Source organism: Dasypus novemcinctus, chromosome X (genome assembly GCF_030445035.2).
Source record: "Dasypus novemcinctus isolate mDasNov1 chromosome X, mDasNov1.1.hap2, whole genome shotgun sequence".
Taxonomy (NCBI): Eukaryota; Metazoa; Chordata; class Mammalia; order Cingulata; family Dasypodidae; genus Dasypus; species Dasypus novemcinctus.
Genome location: NC_080704.1, coordinates 157,151,724 through 157,173,008, shown reverse-complemented (window position 1 = coordinate 157,173,008; position 21,285 = coordinate 157,151,724).

Genomic DNA, 21,285 nt, shown 5'->3' with positions numbered 1-21,285 from the left:
CAATTATCACAACCACTCAGCGATAACTACTGTTTGTATTTATGAATAGTTTATACATAAATATACACTAAAATTATTTTCTTATAAAAACAATAAAACTTTGTAAACAAATTAAAACACACAGAAGGTTATAAAGTGAAAAGTAAAATTTCCGTGATCAATATCATCACACACATACACATTCATACCCTCTCCAATCCCACTCCCTAAAAAAACCACTGTTTACAGATTGTTTGGGATCATTTCCATCACTATCTATGTATTTCCTATGCATTAATAAATATGCATATATTGTACACACATACTGTGCGTATATATATATGCAAAACACACACATGAATACATACATACCTACTTCCATGTGTACATATATATATATATATTTATATATATAAACTCTGTGGTTCTGGAAGCCTTAGTCCAATAAAATATCATGTGATATAATGTGAATGATAGCCCCTGGATTTGTACAACATTGTGCAAAGCAACAGCCATGCACACACACATTGCCTTTGGGGAGAAACCTGTGTATCACCTGGGTCGGTGATTTTCAAAACCGGTGTGGTAGTCAGAATAACAGCCCCTCCCCCAAAGTTGTCCATGTCCTGGTTCTCGAAATCTGTGACTATGTTATGTTGCATGGCAAAGGAGAATTAAAGTTGCAAATAGAATTAAGGTTGCTAATCATCTGACCTTAAAACAGGGAGATTATCCTGGCTTTTCCGGATGGACACAATGTAATCACAAAGGTCCTTAAAAGTGGAAGAAGAGAGTTAGAGAGAGATGTTCTGGCTTTGAAAATGGAGGCAGGGGGCCACAAATCAAGGAGTGTGGGCAGCCTCATTCTTCGGCAAGAAAGGGCAAGGAAGTGGATCCTCCCCAAGAGCCTCCAGAAGGAACACAGCCATACCTACACCTTTATTTTAGTCCAGTTGGACAGATGTCAGACTTCTAACTTCCAAGAGTAAAAAATAAAAAATTGGTGTTGTTTTAAGTTCCTAAATTTATGGTAATTTGTTTCAGCAGCAATAGGAGATTACACACGTGAGACTAATAGTGGAGGGGGCTATTCTTTACCTCCAGAGACTCTGATTCAGTAAGTCTATGGCAGAGCCCAAGAGTATTTATTTTCAACAAGCTCTGCAAGTGATACTGAGGCATCCAGTGGGGCTTTGGGGAACCGTTCACACAGACCACACAGGTCTACAGAAGTAGCCATCTCCTGTTATGTAGACAGTCACCTGGCCACCTAGAGGATAGTCTAGGTGGGTGATTGAAGATGTGGCTGGGGATGATCTGAGGAACCAATCTGGCACCAATCTTTATGCTACCTACCTCCCACGTGACTGTCAAGCCCTCTTCAATCTGATCCCAATACACTTTTCCAGCTCTGTTTTCAACAGCTCATCAACCCTAATGCTCCATGCCAGCCAGACTGGTCTCATCACCATCTATTCAGTAGATCCTGAAATTTATTTTTGTGTCTTTGTTCTTAAAATTCTGCTCTATTGTATATGCTTGTTTCAGTTGGGTCCTCCATGAAGCAATTGCTAAGAAGGAGTTAGGTGTAAGAGAGCTTTTTGGGGGGAGTGGGTGGGTAATACCTATGAAGGATAAGGGGGAGAAAGCAGGATTACTTAGGGAGACTCTGACCATGAGGCAGATCTGGCAAAGTCTCAGCCAACTCCACAGGAGGTTGAGAACAAATTTTTTTAGTTAGAGGAGTCCCTTGGGGAAAAATGGCCAGACCTAACTATCCCTGTAATGCTCAGTCATTGGTTGGACCACAAGAGCATAGCTGAAACAGATTCTAAGGTACAGTAGGTGAAAGCTCTCAGCTAACTGCACTCCTTGCAGAAAAATCGAATTTTTTTTCTAGAATTTCTGGCAGCACACCTCAATGGCTGCCACAGTTCTCCCTTCTTTTCTTCACTTATCCAGACCCTGCCCTCTTCTTTGACACACATCCTGAGAACCGTTGATAGGTCCTTACATAACTACAATATTCATTTCAAAATATTTATCAGCACTGGAAATGACCTTAGAGATCATCTCATTTTACATTTAGAGAAATTGAGTCATGGGGAGGGGGTGAGAGTGACTTGCTCAAGATGGCACAGCTAGCTAGTGGCAGAGCCAGGAATGGAACCCAGGTGTCCTACCTCTCAGTCCCAGTTTGCAGTGGCATTAAGAAAGTCTTCCCATTTTGAAAGATTAGCAGGTCATAGTTTTTGCTAAAGAGTAACTGTGACCACAGTAAATAAAGTCTCACTAACGTGCTTGTAACTAAGCAGAATCATTAAAATGAAGAATAAAATAACCAAACTTATATTTGAGATCATTAAGACTTAATTTGATTCCATCTTAATTAAATTTATAAGGAAATAGTGACAAGCTATAATCATTATGAAACTACTATAGCCCAGTTCATTTCTATAAGAATCACTAATCATAAAAATTCACAGTACTAGAACTATGTTAAAATCTTGGACAATGGAGGAGAAGGCAAGATGGCAGCAGAGTAGGGAGCTCCAAGTGTCAGCTTATCCTACAGTGTAGTTAGTAATCACCCAGAGCTATCTACAGAACCTGTTTGGAGGGCCCAGGAGACCAGAAGAGCATCCCGCAGCATCCTTGAAAGAATGGAAGGAGCAGATTGCCCATCTGTAGTGAAGATTTCTGAGTAGAGCACTCCACATTGCAGAGGCTGGTGATCATCCTACTCTGGCAGCAGAAGCCACCTCAGGAGCTATTCTGTGGCTGGACTTGGAAGTGCCATTTTCCAAAAACAGGGGAAGAAGAGACAGTTGGGCACTGACTTCAGCTACTGATCAGTAAACTTGGATGGCTAAAATATAATTTTAAGAGCAGCTAAAGTTTGAGTCTGTTCAAGTCAGAAAGTGACCAGTAGTCCCTCGCATGAGGGGAAGTGAGGCAGACTGAAAATCATATCACAGTAAGGGTAGGGACTGGCTTCTTTTCACCCAGATTGGATTGCAGGTCTTGCCTAGGCTCTAGCCCCTTTTTTGACAGGGAGGAAGCTGGATAAACCCATACCAGCCTCTCAAGGCAACTGCAGGTGCTTTTGGCTGGTACAGACTGGATAGTCAGACATTTGGGTCTCCTTCCCTACCCCCCCCCCCATAAGACAGGAGGGCAGTGGTGTATTGTTGGCTTCTGTGGGCAACTGCAGGTGCTTTTGGCCGGCACGAACTGGTTCACTGAGCACCTTCTATTCTATTCCCATCTCCCTCCATGGGATAGAAGTGTACTAGTGTTTCTTCAGTCTTTGTGGGCAAGTGTAGGTGCTTTCAGCCCACAAAGATTGAATATTCAGACAACTGTAGCTCCATCCCCACCCCCCAGTAGGATAGGAGGAGAGCTGTGTCCCCTCAGACTCTCTGAGCAACTGCAGATGTTTTCAGCCCACAGAGACTGGATACTCAGTAACCTGAACCAGCTTCTCTGCACCCGCATAGGATAGGAGGGGAGCTCTGTTCCCTCAGCCTCTCTGGGCAACCGTAGGTACTTTTGGCCTGCACAGACTGGTTTGTTGAGCACCTGGATCTCCTTCCCATGCCACTCCCTAGGATAGGAGGGGGCTAGTGTTTCTGCAGCCTCTCTGGGCAAATGCAGGTGCTTTTGGTGGGCACAAACTGGACTGTTGAGCACCTGCGGCTTCATCCCCATCTCCAATAGAACAAGAGAGGGGTGGTGTCTCCCTGGCCTCTCTGGGCAACTGCAGGTGCTTTTGGACCACACAGACTGAATAGTCAGACACCAATAATTCCATCCCTGCCCCACAACAGGATAGGAGGGGAGTTGTGCTTCTTCAGACTCTCTGGGCAACTGCAGGTGATTTGGGCTCACAAGGATTGCTCTGTTGGATGCCTGTGGTTCCATCCTCACCCCTTAAAACCTTCTGCCCATACAGAGTAGATTGTTGGGCACTCTGGAAGGTCCATCACCACCCCTGTGAGGGAAGGAGGGGGACTGGTGTTACGTCAGTCTACCTGGGCAACTGCTGTCATTTTAGACCCACATGGCATAGATTGCCACCCATACCTGCAGCTCTATCCATGCCCCAGGCAGGGGAAGAAGGGGCATGAAGTTCTTTCAGTCTCTTCAGGCAACTACATACAGTCTAAGCCTACATGACTTTGATTACTACACATAGCTGTGGATCTGTCCCTACCCCTGGCAAAGAAGAAAGGTGCAAGAAGCTTCATTGGTCCCTGGGGCAATGCAGGCAGCTTCAGCCTCCATAGCTTACAGTATCAACTACATCCTTGGCTCCTACTACACAACCTGCAAGGGAGAAAGGGGAAGAAGGCCCTAAACTAAAGTGAGAAACTGCATCCAGAATAAATATATCTAGTAAGTTAGATGCCAAGACACCAACAAAAAATTATAATCCATACCAAAAAACAGAAATACATGGCCTAGTCAAAGGAACAAGATAAGCCTCCAATGACATAAAGGCATTGAAACAACTAATCATAGATATTCAAACAAATCTTAATAAATTCAATGCAATGGCTAAAGAGATGAAGGATATTAAGAAGACCCTTGGTGAGCACAAAGAAGAATATAGAAAAATAGCAGATCTTATGAGAATGAAAAGCCCAATGAAATAAAAAATATACTGGAGGCATATAATTGCAGATTTGAGGAGTCATAAGAAAGGATCAGTGAGATTGAAGACATGTCCACTGAAAGTGACATGCAAAAGACAAGATAAAGAAAAGAATGGAAAAAATTGAATAGGGTGTCAGGGAACTAAATGACAGCAAGAGATGTGCAAAGATATGTGTGTCATGGGTGTCTCAGAAGGAGAAGAGAAGGGAAAAGGGCCAGAAGGAATATTTGAAGAAATAATGGTTAAAAATTACCCAATCTTATTGAAGGGCATAGATATCCATGTCCAAAAAGCACAATGTACTCCCAGCTGAATAACCAAATAGACTACACCCAGACACATACTAATCAAAATGTCAAATGCCAAAGACAAAGAGAGAATTCTGAGAGCAGCAAGAAAAAAACAGTGCATCACATACAAGAGATACCAAATAAAATTAAGTATTGATTTCTCATCAGAAATTATGGAGACAAGAAGACAGTGGTATGATATATTTAAGATACAGCAAGAGAAAAACTTCCAGCCAAGAATCTTATATCTGGCAAGATTGTCTTTCAAAAATAAAGGTGAGTTTAGACTATTCACAAATAAACAGAAACCAAGAGAGTCTGTAACTAAGAGACCAACTTTGCAGGAAATATTAAAGTAGTGCTACTACCTGAAAAGATGAGAGAGAGGCTTGGAAGAGAGTTGAGAAATGAAGATTATATCAGTAAAAGTAACTAAAGTGTAAAAAGAGTGGTGAAAATAAAATACATCTGATAAAACCTAAAGGTCAAAATGGGTGAATTAAGACCTGTCTTTACACTCTCATCACAGGGAGGTCTGCTGTGTTTCAAACGGAGGGACAGGAGCCACTTGAGAGCATTGGCAGTGCCTAATAGGGGAGGACAGATCAGTGTGTCAAGCCCTCAGTGAATATGCAAGTAACTATGAATCCTGTCCTTCAAGGAGTGAAGCCTGGTGGTCCCCATGGGCCCAAAGGGTAAGGAGGGGGAGGAATAGAATAGATAAAGCAGGGTGAATTTGGGGGGTGATGGAAGTGTTCTGCATGATCTTGCAATGATGGATACAGGTCATGTTAAATTTTATCAGATCTTATCAAAGTATATGGTCCAAAATGTAAACCATAACAAGAACCATTGAAGATGGTTAGTAGCTATGTTTCAATATTTATGCATCAATTGTAACAAATGTACCATCAACATATAAAATGTTATTGATGGGGGAAAGAGGAAAAAGGGTAGGATGCTGGGTATATGGGAATTCCTTGTATTCTGTACATGAATCTATTGTGATCTAAAACTTCTTTGAAGGAAAAATGAAAAAAAAAAGTAAGACACTGGGGGAATAAATGGAAGAAAATGTCACTGTACATACAGGACAACAAATTTACAGCGATGAAAGGCAAAATGTAAAAAGCAAAGTTATTTTTCCTTCAAATATTTTTTCATTTTTTTCCATTTAAAAAAATTTATTGAAGTATATCACTCATAGATAACATACATAAAAATAAGTGCATAATAATAGTTATGAACTTAAAAAACAAACATATTTAACATACAGGACTCTCATACTTTGCCCTACCACCAATACCTTGCATTGTTGTAAAACATTTTTAACTAATGATTAAAGAGCACTGCCAAAATATTACTGCCAACCAAAGTTTTCTCCCCCCAACCCACCCTATTATTATTTTTCATCTTTATATCATTTATATACGAACATAAGTTGTGAACTTACAAAGCAAACATGCATAACATCATACAGGGGTCCTATACATCAACCCTCCACCAACACCTTGCATTGTTGTAAGATGTTTGTTACAAATTATGAAAGAATATTGTCAAAATCTTGCTACTAATTACAGTCCTTATCTTACATCTGGTGTATTTTCCCCAACCCACCCTATTATTATTTTTTAAGTATATTTTTATAACAGAAGTTGTAAACTTATAAAGCAATCATGCACATGTGCAGAGTTCCCACACAACACCCATCTATCAACACACCACAGAATATTATATCATTACTCTTAACCACAGTCCATAGGTCTTTCCAGTTGTATTTTTCCCATGTTTCTCCATATTACCATCACTCATAGTAATGTAAATTTACTCTAGCTAACAAAGAACACTCTTGCATCTGTACCATCAACCACAATTCTCATCCACCTCTGGGTTTACTATGCTACTCAATTCCTAGATTATTCTCTAGCATTCTGTCAATTGACATTTACATACCTAGACTACCATTTTCAGCCACATACCCATTTATAAACTAGCTGTTACTATGTGTTACCATCCACTCTATACATTTCCATACTTCTACAGTAATGCTAATCTAAATTTCTACATAGAGTAAACATCAGTAGTCCATCTCAGACCTCCTCTTATGTCCTTTAAGAATCTATCACCTACCGCCAGATCATGAAGATATTTTCCTACAATTTATTCCAGAAACTTTATGGTTCTTGCTTTTATTTTTAGGTTTTTGATCCATTTTGGGTTAATTTTTGGATAAGGTGTGGGATAGGGGTCCTCTTTCCTTCCTTCGGCTATGGATATGCAGTTCTTTCAGCACCATTTGTTGAATGGACTGTTCTGCCTGAGCTGTGTGAGTTTGACAGACTAGACAAAAATCACTTGACCATATATGTGAGGGTCTGTTTCTGAACCATAAATTTGATTGCATTGGTCTATGTGTCTGTCTTTACGCCAGTACCATGCTGTTTTTACCACTGTCGCCAGGTAATATGATTTAAAGTCTGGAGATGAGAGTTTGCTTTTCTTTTTTAAGATGTTTCTGGCTATTCAGGACCCCTTACCCTTCATAAATTTGATAACCATGTTTTCAATTTTAAAAAATTCTGGTGGAATTTTTATCAGGATTGCATTGAATCTATATATCAATTTGAGTAGAATTGACATCTTTATGATATTTAGTCTTCCAATGAGTGAGCATGGAATGTTCTTCACGTTATTTAGGCCTTTTTTTTGGTCTTCTTTTAACATTTGATTTGCAGTTTTCTGAATATAAGTTTATTCCTAACTATTTGGGCTTTATCTGTCATCTTTTATTTTCATCATTCTTTTGACACTTTTAGTTACTTTTATTGATATAACCTTCATTTCTAGACTCTCTTCCAGGCCTCTCTCTCCTGTCTTTTCTTTTCAGACTCTAGCACACCCTTTAGTATTTCCTGAAAATCTTGTCTCTTAGTTAGAAATTCACTCACTTTCTGTTTATCTCTGAATATTCTAAACTTGCCCTCAATTTTGAAAGACAGTCTTGCTGGATATAAGATTCTTGGCTGGAAGTTTATCTCTTGTAGTTTCTTAAATATATCATACTGTTGCCTTCTTCCCTCCATGGTTTCTGATGAGAAATCAGCACTTAATCTTATTGGGCATCTTTTAGATGTTTTGCTTTGTTTTTCTCTTTCTGTTCTCAGAATTCTCTCTTTGTCTTTGGCATTTAACATTCTGATTAGTATGTGTCTCAGAGTTGGTCTATTCAGATTTTTTCAGATAGGAGTATGTTGTGCTTTTTGGATATGGATATCTATGCCCTTCAATAGGGTTGGGGAATTTTCTACCATTATTTCTTCAATTATTCCTTCTGGCCCTTTTCTCTTCTCTTCTCCTTCTGGGACATACATTACATGTATGTTTGCACATCTTTTGTTGTCATTTAGTTCTCTGAGACCTTGTTCAATTTTTTCTATTCTTTTCTTTATCTGTTCTTCTGTATGTTCACTTTCAGAGGCCATTTCTTCAAGCTCACCAATCTTTTCTTCTGACTCCTCAAATCTGCAATTGTATGATTCCAATGTTTTTTTAAATTTCATTGATTGCAACTTTCATTCCCATATGATCTGCTATTTTTATATGTATGCTTTCAAATTCTTCTTTGTGCTCATCCAATGTCTTCTTAATATCCTTAATTTCTTTAGCCATCTCATTGAATTTATTAAAGAGATTTGTTTGAACATCTATGATTAGTTGTCTCAACTCCTTTATGTCATTTGAAGGCTTATCTTGTTCCTTTAACTGGGCCATATCTTCCTGTTTCTTTGTGTGGATTGTAATTTTTTTTGTTGGTGTCTTGGCATCTGGCTTACTAGAGTATTTATTCTGGGTGAAGTTTCTCACTTTAGTTTAGGGTCTTCTTCCCCTTTCTCCCTTGCTGGTTGTGCAGTTGGAGCCAAGGATGTAGTTGGTGTTATAACGTTTGCCCTCATTGCCCCAGGGACTGATGAAGCGTCTCCCAACTTTTTCCTTTGCCAGGTGTAGGGACAAAGTCACAACTATGTGGAATAATCCAAGTCCTAGCCTTTAGTTGCCCAGAGAGACTGATGAAGCTTCACGCCCCTTTCTCCCCTGCCTGGGGCATGGATGGAGCTGCAGGTGTGGGCAGCAATCTACGCAATGCGTGTCGAAGATGACCACAGTTGCCTTGAAGACTTCTGTTTATTCATTCTGTGCCAGCCAAAGGTACCTGCAGTTTCTGGATAGATTGGTGCAGGGCATGCCTGCTTTCTCCCTGCCAGCAGTGTGGCTGAAGCCTAGACTAGGGCTGCAGGCTGATCTGGGCGAAAGAATCCATCTCTACCCTCAACATGATTTTCAGTCAGCCTGGCTTCCCCTCCTGCTGGGGGTGGAATTAGAATGGCAGCTACTGGCTTCTTTCTGACTTGGACAGGTTCTAACTTCAGCTGTTCTTAGGGTTATACTTTAATCCACTGAATTTACTCATCAGTAGCTGAAGTTGGCGCCCAACCACATCTTCCTCCCCTATTTTTGGGAAGTGGAGTTTTCAATTCCAGCTATGGAACAGCTCCCGAGGCAGCTTATGCCTCCAGTGGAGGATGGGCACCAGCGTCCAGGACGTGGAGAGCTCTACATATGAGTCTTCTCTGCAGATGGGCTGTCTCCTTCTTCCATTCCTTCAAGAATGTGGCAGGATGCTCTTCTTGTCTCCTGGATCCCTCAAACAGGTGCTTCAGCTAGCTCCAGATAGGTCTGGGTGTTTACTAACTGCCCTGTAGCAGGAGCTGATTCTAGGAGCCCCTTACTCCACCACCATCTTGCTGGTTGTTCCTTTTCATTGGTTTTTAATATTCCAATTTTTAAAAACATTATTTTATTTTTGCTTTTTATTAATTTTTTCTGTATTTTACTTCTTATGTATAAAACTATCATTACTATTTCATTTTCTTATTAATTGTATGTGGGTATTTTATTGGCTTCATTTTTGAAGAGGTTTTAGATCACAGAAGGGTTACAAATATGGTAGGGGAGGATCACTGGTGTGGAGTGTCAGTGAGGGTGGATTCATGGGAGGAAGTTTGCCTGAGGCACACCTATAAGGCATATAAATGTGTTCAAATGTTCGTGGGGTATTGTCACAGTTGGTGGAGATTCACACATTAACCAAAAAAACTTTAAATTCCCATCTGGGGGAGCTCTGCCACATTCTCTAAGGGAACAAGAATGCCCCAAGTACAGGGACAATGACTTTTGAAGGAGGATAGCCCATTGAAGGATCCTTGATATTGATGACTATGCTTATGAGCCTTTGCTCTGGAAATTGAAACAGCCTAGTGATATAGGATGCCTAAGAGTTACCTACAGGGAACCTCCTTGTTGCTCAAATGTGGCCTCTCTCTAAGCTGAACTCAGCCTATAAAAGCAATAACTTCCCCCCAGTGTGGGACAAGACTCCCAGGGATGAGTCTCCCTGGCACCAAGGGATTGCTACCAAGTACCAACAAGCAATGTATCTTGAAAAAAAAAGACCTTGACCAAAAGGGGGAAAAGCTAAAGACAAATGAGTTTATATGGCTAAGAGACTTCGAAGTGAGTTGGGAGGCCTTCCCAGAGGTAGCACTTTTGCACATCTAAACAGGATCTCATTGAGAGCCAAAGAAGATGAAGCTCAAATAATGAAGCTCCTCAGGGATATGGAGACATCTGGACACTACAGTCAGGGCAGATAGCTCAGGAATTTGGCCCCTTGCCAGTGGGCCTTAATCTGGTATTTATGCTCCCCAGTGTGACTGAGTTAGACTCAGCAGTGGTTTCCCTATGCATGATTCTTCTGTCCTTCTATTTGAACTTATAATTATTATTAGAGTTGGTAGCTATACAACCAAGAGACTTAAATCTTTGGGTTGTCCATGTTCCAGCTGAGCCCTGAATCTCAACAGAGTTGCAATACCTACTCTCCAGTTCAATGGACTCACCCAGGACAATTAATGGGGAGGAGATGATGGACAAACAACATACCAAGGAACTAAGAGTGCCTACAACTGCATGCAAGAGAGTTTCATCCATTGGATGTATGGGATAGAAGCCCCCCCTTGATTAATGGTGGAGTGGGCATCACCATTCTGGAGTCCTCAAGAAAGGAGAAAAGAACTATGGACAAAAAAAGAAAAAAAATCTTACTAGTATTCTACTATAGACTTATTGCAATTCCAGCCATGGAAGAAATACCATTGTTGTGGAGGCAGTGACCCCTGGATGTTCTGAGGTTAGGGAGTGGGAAGAACAGGAATAAGAAAGGGGCATTTTCAGGACTTGGGAACCATCCTGAATAACATTACAATGACAGATACAGGCCATTATATATCCGACCATAACCTACAAAGTCAAAAGGGAGAGAGTGTAAGCTACAATGTAAATTATAGTCCATGCTTAGTGGCAATGCTCCAAAATGTGTTTATTTTTTTATTTTTATTTTTTTTGGTTGTTATGTTTTTGTTTTTTTTTTTAATTTTTTTATTTTTTATTGACTTTGTAATAATATTACATTAAAAATATATATGTGAGGTCCCATTCAACCCCACCCCCCCCACCCCCCCTCTCCCCCCCCCCCCCCAACAACACTCGTTCCCATCATCATGACACATCCATTGGATTTGGTAAGTACATCTTTGGGCACCTCTGCACCTCATATACATTGGTTCACATCATGGCCCATACTCTCCTCTATTCCATCATGTAGGCCCTGTGAGGATTTACAATGTCCGGTGATTACCTCTGAAGCACCATCCAGGGCAGCTCCATGTCCCGAAGATGCCTCCACCTCTCATCTCTTCCTGCCTTTCCCCATACCCTTTGTCCATTATGTCCACTTTTCCCAATCCAATGCCACCTCTTCTATGTGGACACTGGATTGGTTGTGTCCATTGCACCTTTATGTCAAGAGGCGGCTCAGATTCCACCTGGATGCTGGATGCAATCCTCCCATTTTCAGTTGTAATCACTCTAGGCTCCATGGTGTGGTGGTTGTCCTTCTTCACCTCCATCTTAGCTGAGTGTGGTAAGTCCAATAAATCAGATTGTAGGTGCTGGAGTCTACCAGGGCAGATGGCCCCTCTTTGGAAATGGTGTTTATGTGTGATGAATCTGGACTCAGATGGGATCTCCCTTCATAAGACTTTCATGCTAATGTGCTGGAGGTGCAGTTAATGTTGGGGTTTAAGATATATTTAGGGGATTTGAATCTCTGGACTGACAATGACAAAATGTGTTTATTAATTGCAGTAAATGTACTACACTGATGAAAGATGTTGCTAATGTCAGAAAACGTGGGAGTTGTGGGGAGTGGGGAATCCTACATAATTGAAGTATCTTTTAAAACATTAAAAAGTGAAAAAAAAGAACTGTCTTTACAGTAATAACATTGAATGTTAATGGATTAAACTCCCCAATCAAAAGACACAGACTGGCAAAATGGATAAGAAAATATGAGCCATTTACATGCTGTGTACAAATGACTCACCTTACACCCAAAGTTATCAGTAAGTTGAAAGTGAAATGCTGGAGAAAGATATTCCATGCAGGCACTAAGGAAAAAAAAAAGCTGGTGTAGCTATACTTATATTGGATGAAATAAACTTTAAAAGCAAAATTGTTGTTAGAGACAAGGAAGGACATTATATATTAATAAAAGGTGCAATTCACCAGAAAGAAATAAAAGTTGTAAATGTGTATGCACCTAACCAGGATGCCCCAAATTACATGAGGCAAACACTGGCAAAACTAAAGGGAGAAATAGATGTCTTCACAATAATAGTTGGAAGCTTCAATACCTCATTCTCAGCTTTGGATAAAACATCCGGGCAGAGGATCAATAAAGAAACAGAGAGCTTGAATAATATGATAAATGGGCTAAACCTAATAGAAATATACAGAAATTGCACCCAAAAACAGCAAGATATACATGCAAGATATACATTCTTCTCAACTGCTCATGAATCTTTCTCCAGGATAGGCCATATGTTAGGTCACAAAGCATATCTCAATAAATACAATGAGATTGAAATTACACAAAGCACTTTCTCTGGGCATAATAGAATAAAGCTGGAAATCAACAATAGGCAAAAAATGGAATATTCACAAATATATGGAGATTAAACAACACACTCATATAATCAGTGAGGTAAAGATGAAATTGTGAGAGAAATAAATAGATATATTGAGCTGAATGAAAATGAGAACACAATGTATCAGAACATGTTGGATGCATTGAAGGAATTGATGTTTACATTAAAAAAATAAAGACTTAAAATCAATGACCTAACTACAGAGCTGGAAGAACTAAAAAAAGAACAGCAAACTCTTCCCAAAGCAAGCAGAAGTATGAAATAATAAAGATCAGAGCAGAAATAAATGAAATTGATAACAAAAAAAATGGAGAGAATTAACAAAACCAAAAATTGGTTCTTCGAGAAGGTTAACAAAATTGACATACCCTTAGCTAGACTGACAAAGAAAAAGAAAGAAGATACAAATAATTAAAATAAAAAATGAAAATGGAAACATTACTACCGACCCCACAGAAATATTAATTCAAAAATTCTTAAGAGGATACTATGAACAACTGTAACCCAACAAACTAGACAATTTAGATGAAATGGAGAAATTCCTAGAAACGTACAAACAACCTACACTGACCCTAAAAGAAATAGAATACCTTAACAAACCAGTGACAACTAAAGAGATTGAAATAGTCATCATGCAACTCCCCAAAATGTAAAGCCCAGGGCCAGATGGTTTCACAGGTGCATTCTACCAAGCATTTGAAGAAGAGTTAATACCAATCTTACTCAGGCTCTTCCAAAAAATTGAACAAGAATGAATGCTGCTAAACTTATTCTATGAAGCCAAAATCACCATAATACCAAAGCCGCATAAAGATATTATGATAAAAGAAAATTAGAGACCAATTTCCCTAATGCATATGGATGCAAAAATTCTCAACAAAATGTTTATTAATCAAATCCAACAACACATTCATAGAATTATTCATCGTGATCAAGTGGGTTTTTTTAAACAAATCAATTTTTAAAGACTTATTTATTTCTCTCCCCTTTCCCCTCCCCCGTTGTCTGCTCTCTTGTGTCCATTTGCTGTGTCTTCTTCTGTGTCCGCTTGCATTCTTGGTGGCAGCAGGAATCTGTGTGTCTTTTTGTTGTGTCATCTTACTGCGTCAGCTTTCCATGTGTGCAGCACCACTCTTAGGTAGTCTGCACTTTTTGCATGAGGAAGCGCTCCTTGCGGGGCTCACTCCTTGCACGTGGGGCTCCCCTACACGGGGGACACCCCTGCATGGCACCACACTCCTTGCATGCAGCAGCACTGCATGTGGGCCAGCTCACCACATGGGTCAGGAGGCCCTGGATTTGAACCCTAGATCTCCTATATGGTAGGCAGACGCTCTATCATTTGAGCCACATCCACTTCCTGATTAAGTGGGTTTTATACCAGGCATGGAAGAGTGGTTTATCACAAGAAAATCAATCAGCATAATATGCCACATTAATAAACCAAAGAAGAAAAAGCACATGATCCTATCAATTGATACAGAAAAGGCATTTGACAAAATCCAGCATCCTTTTTTCAACAAAAATACAAAAAAAGATAGGAATTGAAGGGAGCTATCACAACATGATAAAGGTCATATATAAAAACCCACAGCTAACATTGTACTCAGACTGAAAGCTTTCCCACTGAGATTGAAAAGAAGACAACAATGGCCACTGTCACCACTGTTGTTCAATACAGCATCAGGGGTTCTAGTTAAAGCAATCAGTCAAGAAAATAAATAAATAAAAGGCATCCAAATTGGAAAGGAAGAAGTAAAATTTTGCTATTCACAGATGATATAATCTTATACCTAGAAAGTCCTTAAAAATCTTCAACAAAGCTTCTAGAGCTAATAAATGATTTCAGCAGAGTGGCAGGATACAAGATTAATATGCAAAAATCAGTAGTGTTTCTATGCACTAGCAATGTGCAATCTGAGGAGGAAGTCAGGAAAAATTCCATTTACATTAGTGACTAAAAGAATCAACTATTCAGGAATAAACTTAACCAAGGATGTTGAGCACTCGTATTCAGAAAACTACAAAGCATAGCTAAAAGAAATTTTAAAAATTTATTTTAAAAGAAATGAAAAAACATTCCATGCTCATAGATTGGAAGACTAAATATCATTAAGATGTCAATTCTATCCAAACTGATATACAGATTCAATGCAATCCCAATAAAAATTCCACCAGCATTTTTTAAAGAAATGGAAAATCCAATTATCAAATTTATTTGTAAGGGTAAGGGCACTGAATAGCCAGAAACATCTTAAAAAGGAAAAGCAAAGTTGGAGGATTCTCACTTTTGGACTTTAAATCATATTGCCTCGCAAAAGTGATAAAAACAGCCTGGTATTAGCATAAAGATAGACACATAGCCAATGGAACTGAATTCATGTTTCAGAAACAGACCATCACATCTCTGGTCAAGTTTTTTTTTTTTTTGCTATTGTATATACTATTTATTTATTTATTTTTATTTATTTATTTTTAAAAAATATTACATTCAAAACATATGAGGTCCCATTCAACCCCACCGCCCCCACCCCCCACTCCCCCCACAGCAACACTCTCTCCCATCATCATGACACATCCATTGCACCTGGTAAGTACATCTCTGGGCATTGCTGCACCCCATAGTCAATGGTCCATGTCATAGCCCACACTCTCCCACATTCCATCCAGTGGGCTCTGGGGGGATCTACAATGTCCCGTAGTTGTCTGTGAAGTACCACCCAGGACAACTCCAAGTCCTGAAAACACCTCCCCATCTCATCTCTTCCTCCCATTCCCCACACCCAGAAGCCACCATGGCCACCCTTCCCACACCAATGCCACATTTTCTCTGTGAACATTGGATTGGTTGTGTCCATTGCACTTCTATGTCAAGTGGGGGCTTAGATTCCACATGGATACTGGATGCAATCCTCCTGCTTTCAGTTGTAGGCACTCTAGGCTTCATGGTGTGGTGGTTGACCTTCTTCAACTCCGTGTTAGCTGAGTGGGGTAAGTCCAATAAATCAGAGTGTAGGAGCTGAAGTCTGTTGAGGCTCAGGGCCTGGCTATCATATTGTCAGTCCAGAGATTCAAATCCCCTAAATATATCTTAAACCCAAACACCAACTACAATTCCAGTAAAGTAGCATGAATGTCCTGTGAAAAGAGATCCCATCTGAGTCCAGTTCCATCACGCAGAAACATCAGCTCCAAAGAAGGGCCATCTGACATGGCAATGAACCCCATCTGCCATGACCATAGAACCCGTGGGTCTCTTTAGCCCTCAAAAGAACCAATACCTGGGGTTGTATCTACTTTATCTGTCTCTTAGACTCTGCTCAGTTGTGCATAAGGGCAATCCTTCTGACAACCTCCAGACTCTTTTTTAGAGACTCGTAGCCATATAAACTCCTTTCTCCTTTCCATTTCCCCCTTACATTAGGTCAAGCAGCATTTTAAAGTCATGTTATTTTTGACAAGTCTTTCAAACCCACTGAGCTGGGGCAGAACAGTCTATTCAACAAATGGTGCTTGGAGAAGTGGATATCCATATCCCCCCAAATAAAAGAAGACCAGTATCTTACACCTTATACAAAACCTAACTCAAAATGGATCAAAGACCTAATATAAAACCTAGAGCCATAAAACTCCTAGAAGTAAATGTAGGGAAACATCTTCAAGACCTGGAGGTAGGTGGTGGATTCTTAAACCTTACCCCCAAAGCATGAGCAATGATTTTTAAAAAATGGATAAATGGTACTTCCTCAAACTTAAACACTTTTGTGCTGCAAAGGACTTTGTCAAGAGGGTAAAAATGTAGCCTACTCAATGGGAGAAAATACTTGGAAGCCACATATCTGATAAGGGTTTGTTTTCCATGCTTTATAAAGAGACCATACAATTCAACAATAAAAGTGGAAGCAACACAATTAAAAATAGACATTTCTCCAAAGAGGAGATACAAATGCCAATAAGCACATGGAAAATGTTCAATATCACTAGCCAATAGAGAAATAGAAATCAAAACTACAATGATATATCATCTCACAACTTATAGAATGACAATTTTTTTTTAAAGTAGAAAACTACAAGTGTTGGAGGGGCTGTGGAGAAATTGGAACACTCCTTCACTGTGGGTAGGAATGTAGAATGGTGCAGCCTCTGTGGAAGAGTTTGGCAGCTACTCAGGATGCTAAGTATAGACCTGCCATATTATCAGGCAAGTTTTCTACTAGGAATATATCCAGAAAATCTGAAAAGAGGGACACCAATAATTTGCATACTGATTTTCATAGCAGCCTTATTCACAATTGCCAAGGGATGGAAACAATCCACGTGACCACAAACTGATGAAAGGCTATTCAAAATGTGGTATATGTATATGATGGAATACTCTGCTGCTGTAAGAAGAAATGAAATAATGACACATATGAAAACATGGATGAACGCTGAGGACATAATGCTGAGTGAAATAAGCCAGACACAAAAGGGCAAATATTGCATGGTCTCACTAATATGAACTAAGTACGAAGAACAAACACATGGAGTTAAATCTAGAGTATCGGTTATTAGGAGATAAGAGGAGGGCTGTGACAGTGTACTGATATTTAATGTATGTAGAAATTTTAATTAACTTTGACTGCAAAAGTGTGGAAATGTATAGAGTTGATGGTAACACATTATAGTGAGTAGCAGCTGGTTTATAAATGGGATTGTGGCTGAAAGGGATGTAAATGTCAATTGAAAGAAAGCTAGAAAATAATTTAGGGACTGAATAACACAGTGAACCCAGAAGTAGATGAGAATTGTGGTTAATAATACAAATGCAAGAATGTCTTTTTGTGAACCAGAATGGATGTACATCTTTATTGCAGGGTGGTGGGAATGTGGAGAAGCATGGGAAAAATATAATTAATGTATGCTATGGACTGTAGTTAACAGCAATACTGTAGTATTCTTACATCAATGCCAAAGATGTACTGTGTTTATAATAGGGGGTATGGAAAAATATGCCAAATGTGTACTATGGACCATAGTTAGTGGTAGTGGTCTTATGATATTATCTCATAATCTGTAATGAATTTTTCCACAACAGTGTGGTGTGTTGGTGAAGGGTTGTTGTATGGTAATTCTACACATGTGCATGATTGTTTTGTAAGTTCAAAACTTCTGTAATAAAATATATATTTAAAAATATAGAGTATTGATTACTAGGAGATATGATGAGGGTTGAGAAGGCATACTGATGCTTAATATATGTAGAAGTTTTAATCGTTGAGTATAAAAGTGGGGAAGTGGATAGAGTTGATAGTAACACATTATAATGAGTAGAACTAACATGGCTGGTTTATAAATGTGATTGTGGCTGAAAGAAGTAGTCTAAGGCACTAAATGTCAATTGGAAAAAGGTAGACAATAATCTAGGGACTGAATAACATAGTGAACCCATCGGTAGGTGAGGATTGTGGTTAATAATAGAAATACAAGAATGTTCTTCTATGAACTAGATCAAATGTACATCACTATTTAAAGGTAGTAAGTATATGGTTATACATGGTAAAATACAGTTAATTTAACTTACAGAATATAGTTAATAGCAATATTGTAATATTCTTGCATCAAAGTCAAAGAAGGTACTATAGCAATGCTAAGGATCAATAATAGGGGGATATGGGATTTTTTTCTTTTGGACTAAGGAAAACATCCACAAATTTACTGAGATGATGACTGCACAACTCTGATGAAACTGAGTCACTGAGTGTACACTTTGGATGGACTGTACAAGGCACAGGACTGTATAACATAGTGAACCATGTGGTGGGTGATGGACTGTTGTTAATAGTACAAATATGAGAGTGTTCTCTCATGAACTATAACAAATGTAAAATACTAATACATGGTGTTAATAATAGGGTGTGTATGGAAAAACATACCAAATATAAGCCCTGGACCATAGTTAGTGATGTTCTTTCATAGTCTGTAACAAATGTTCCACAACAATGCATGGTGGTTGGTGGAGGGGTGATGTATGGGAATTCTGCACATTATGCATGATTGTTTTGTAAGCTCACAACTTCTCTAATAAAAAGTATACATTAATACTCAAATGTGGCCAGTCTCGAAGCCAAACTCAGCATGTAAATGCAATGCCTTCCCCCCAGCGTGGGACATGACACCCGGGGATGAGCCTCCCTGGCAACGAGGGACCACTATCAACTACCAACTGATGATGCAACTGGAAAATGACCTTATACGGAAGGTTCAATGCGGATCAGCAGAATATCCATGTCTACATAAAATACCATGACTTTAAAATGCTGTTTGACCTAAAGTAAGGGGGAAATGGAAAGGAGAAATGAGTTTATATGGCTACGAGTTTCTAAAAAAGAGTCTGGAGGCTGGCAGAAGGTTTGCCCTCATGCACAACTGAGCAGAGTCAGAGAGACAGATAAAGCAGATACAACCCTCAGATATTGGTTCCTTTGAGGGCTAAAGAGACCCATGGGAGTTATGGTCATGGCCGATGGGGTTAACTACCAGGGCAGATGGCCCCTCTTTGGAAATGGTGTTTATGTGTGATGAATCTGGACTCAGATGGGATCTCCCTTCATAAGACTTTCATGCTAATGTGCTGGAGGTGCAGTTAATGTTGGGGTTTAAGATATATTTAGGGGATTTGAATCTCTGGACTGACAATGTGATAGCCAGATCCTGAGCCTCAACAGACTCCAGCACCTACAATCTGATTTATTGGACTTACCACACTCAGCTAAGATGGAGGTGAAGAAGGACAACCACCACACCATGGAGCCTAGAGTGATTACAACTGAAAATGGGAGGATTGCATCCAGCATCCAGGTGGAATCTGAGCCTCCTCTTGACATAAAGGTGCAATGGACACAACCAATCCAGTGTCCACATAGAAGAGGTGGCATTGGATTGGGAAAAGTGGACATAATGGACAAAGGGTATGGGGAAAGGCAGGAAGAGATGAGAGGTGGAGGCGTCTTCGGGACATGGAGCTGCCCTGGATGGTGCTTCAGAGGTAATCACCGGACATTGTAAATCCTCACAGGGCCTACATGATGGAATAGAGGAGAGTATGGGCCATGATGTGAACCAATGTATATGAGGTGCAGAGGTGCCCAAAGATGTACTTACCAAATCCAATGGATGTGTCATGATGATGGGAACGAGTGTTGTTGGGGGGGCGGAGAGGGGGGGTGGGGGAGTGGGGTTGAATGGGACCTCACATATATATTTTTAATGTAATATTATTACAAAGTCAATAAAAAATAAAAAAATTAATAAAAAAAAAGTATACATTAAAACAAAATCTTGCACATTAAAGGAATTGAAATGGACCATCGCACTATTATATCACACTTTCAAAGTACAAATTGTTTACAAAATTATTTCACATGAAATATGTCAAGATAGGGAAATGATTAGGGAAAGGACATAGTTTATTGTTTATAGGGAGAAAAGCAAATGTTATATTCCAGTTAGCATCTATTTGTGGAGGAGTGGTTGTATTTTCAGCATTATACATGATAATGATTTTTAAAATGGAAAAGTGCTTAAGCAAAAGTGACAATTGGATCTGTAAACTACTTTCTTACTTGGGATTCTTAAAAGATAGACTTTGCTGCCAGAAAAGGGAAATTTTCTCTTTTGCGTTTTTAGAGAGAGGCATCGTCCAAGTATATGAGAGTTTCCAGCCTGTTTGAAGCAATTTCCATTCTTCCAGATTATAAAGGCCAATAATGGGTGTGTATTTGGGGGGTAAGGGGGGCAGGAGGGAGGAGTGGCAGCTGATGAGTCAGAAATGACCAGGCTACTTGTCAGTTTCTCAAAACCATAGAGAAAGACGATGTAAATGAAGTTCTCGAGCCCCACTGGGCCCCGGCTTTCCATAATTGCAAGACCTTCATCTACATGCTAATTCCTCCTCTGCCCTCCAAACTATCATCTCACAAGATTATAAGCTAAGAGTATAGGTGAAGCCATACAGACAACCTAAAGGGGCCATCTACCCTATCTTTGTGTGTGAAGGACGGCACGCACTGTATGTGTTTATTTATTTATTTTTGCAAGACTAAAATGTCATAGTGAGTAAAAGGAATACTTTTCAAATTAGCTCTTTGGAAGTAAGGTGGGCAAGGAAAAACCGTGTGGATATAGAAAGCTAGAAATCTAAGTTTGGGGTTAAGCAGGAGTCGATCTGGACGCAGATTTACCTGGGCCTGTCAGGGGAACAAGGGTCTCT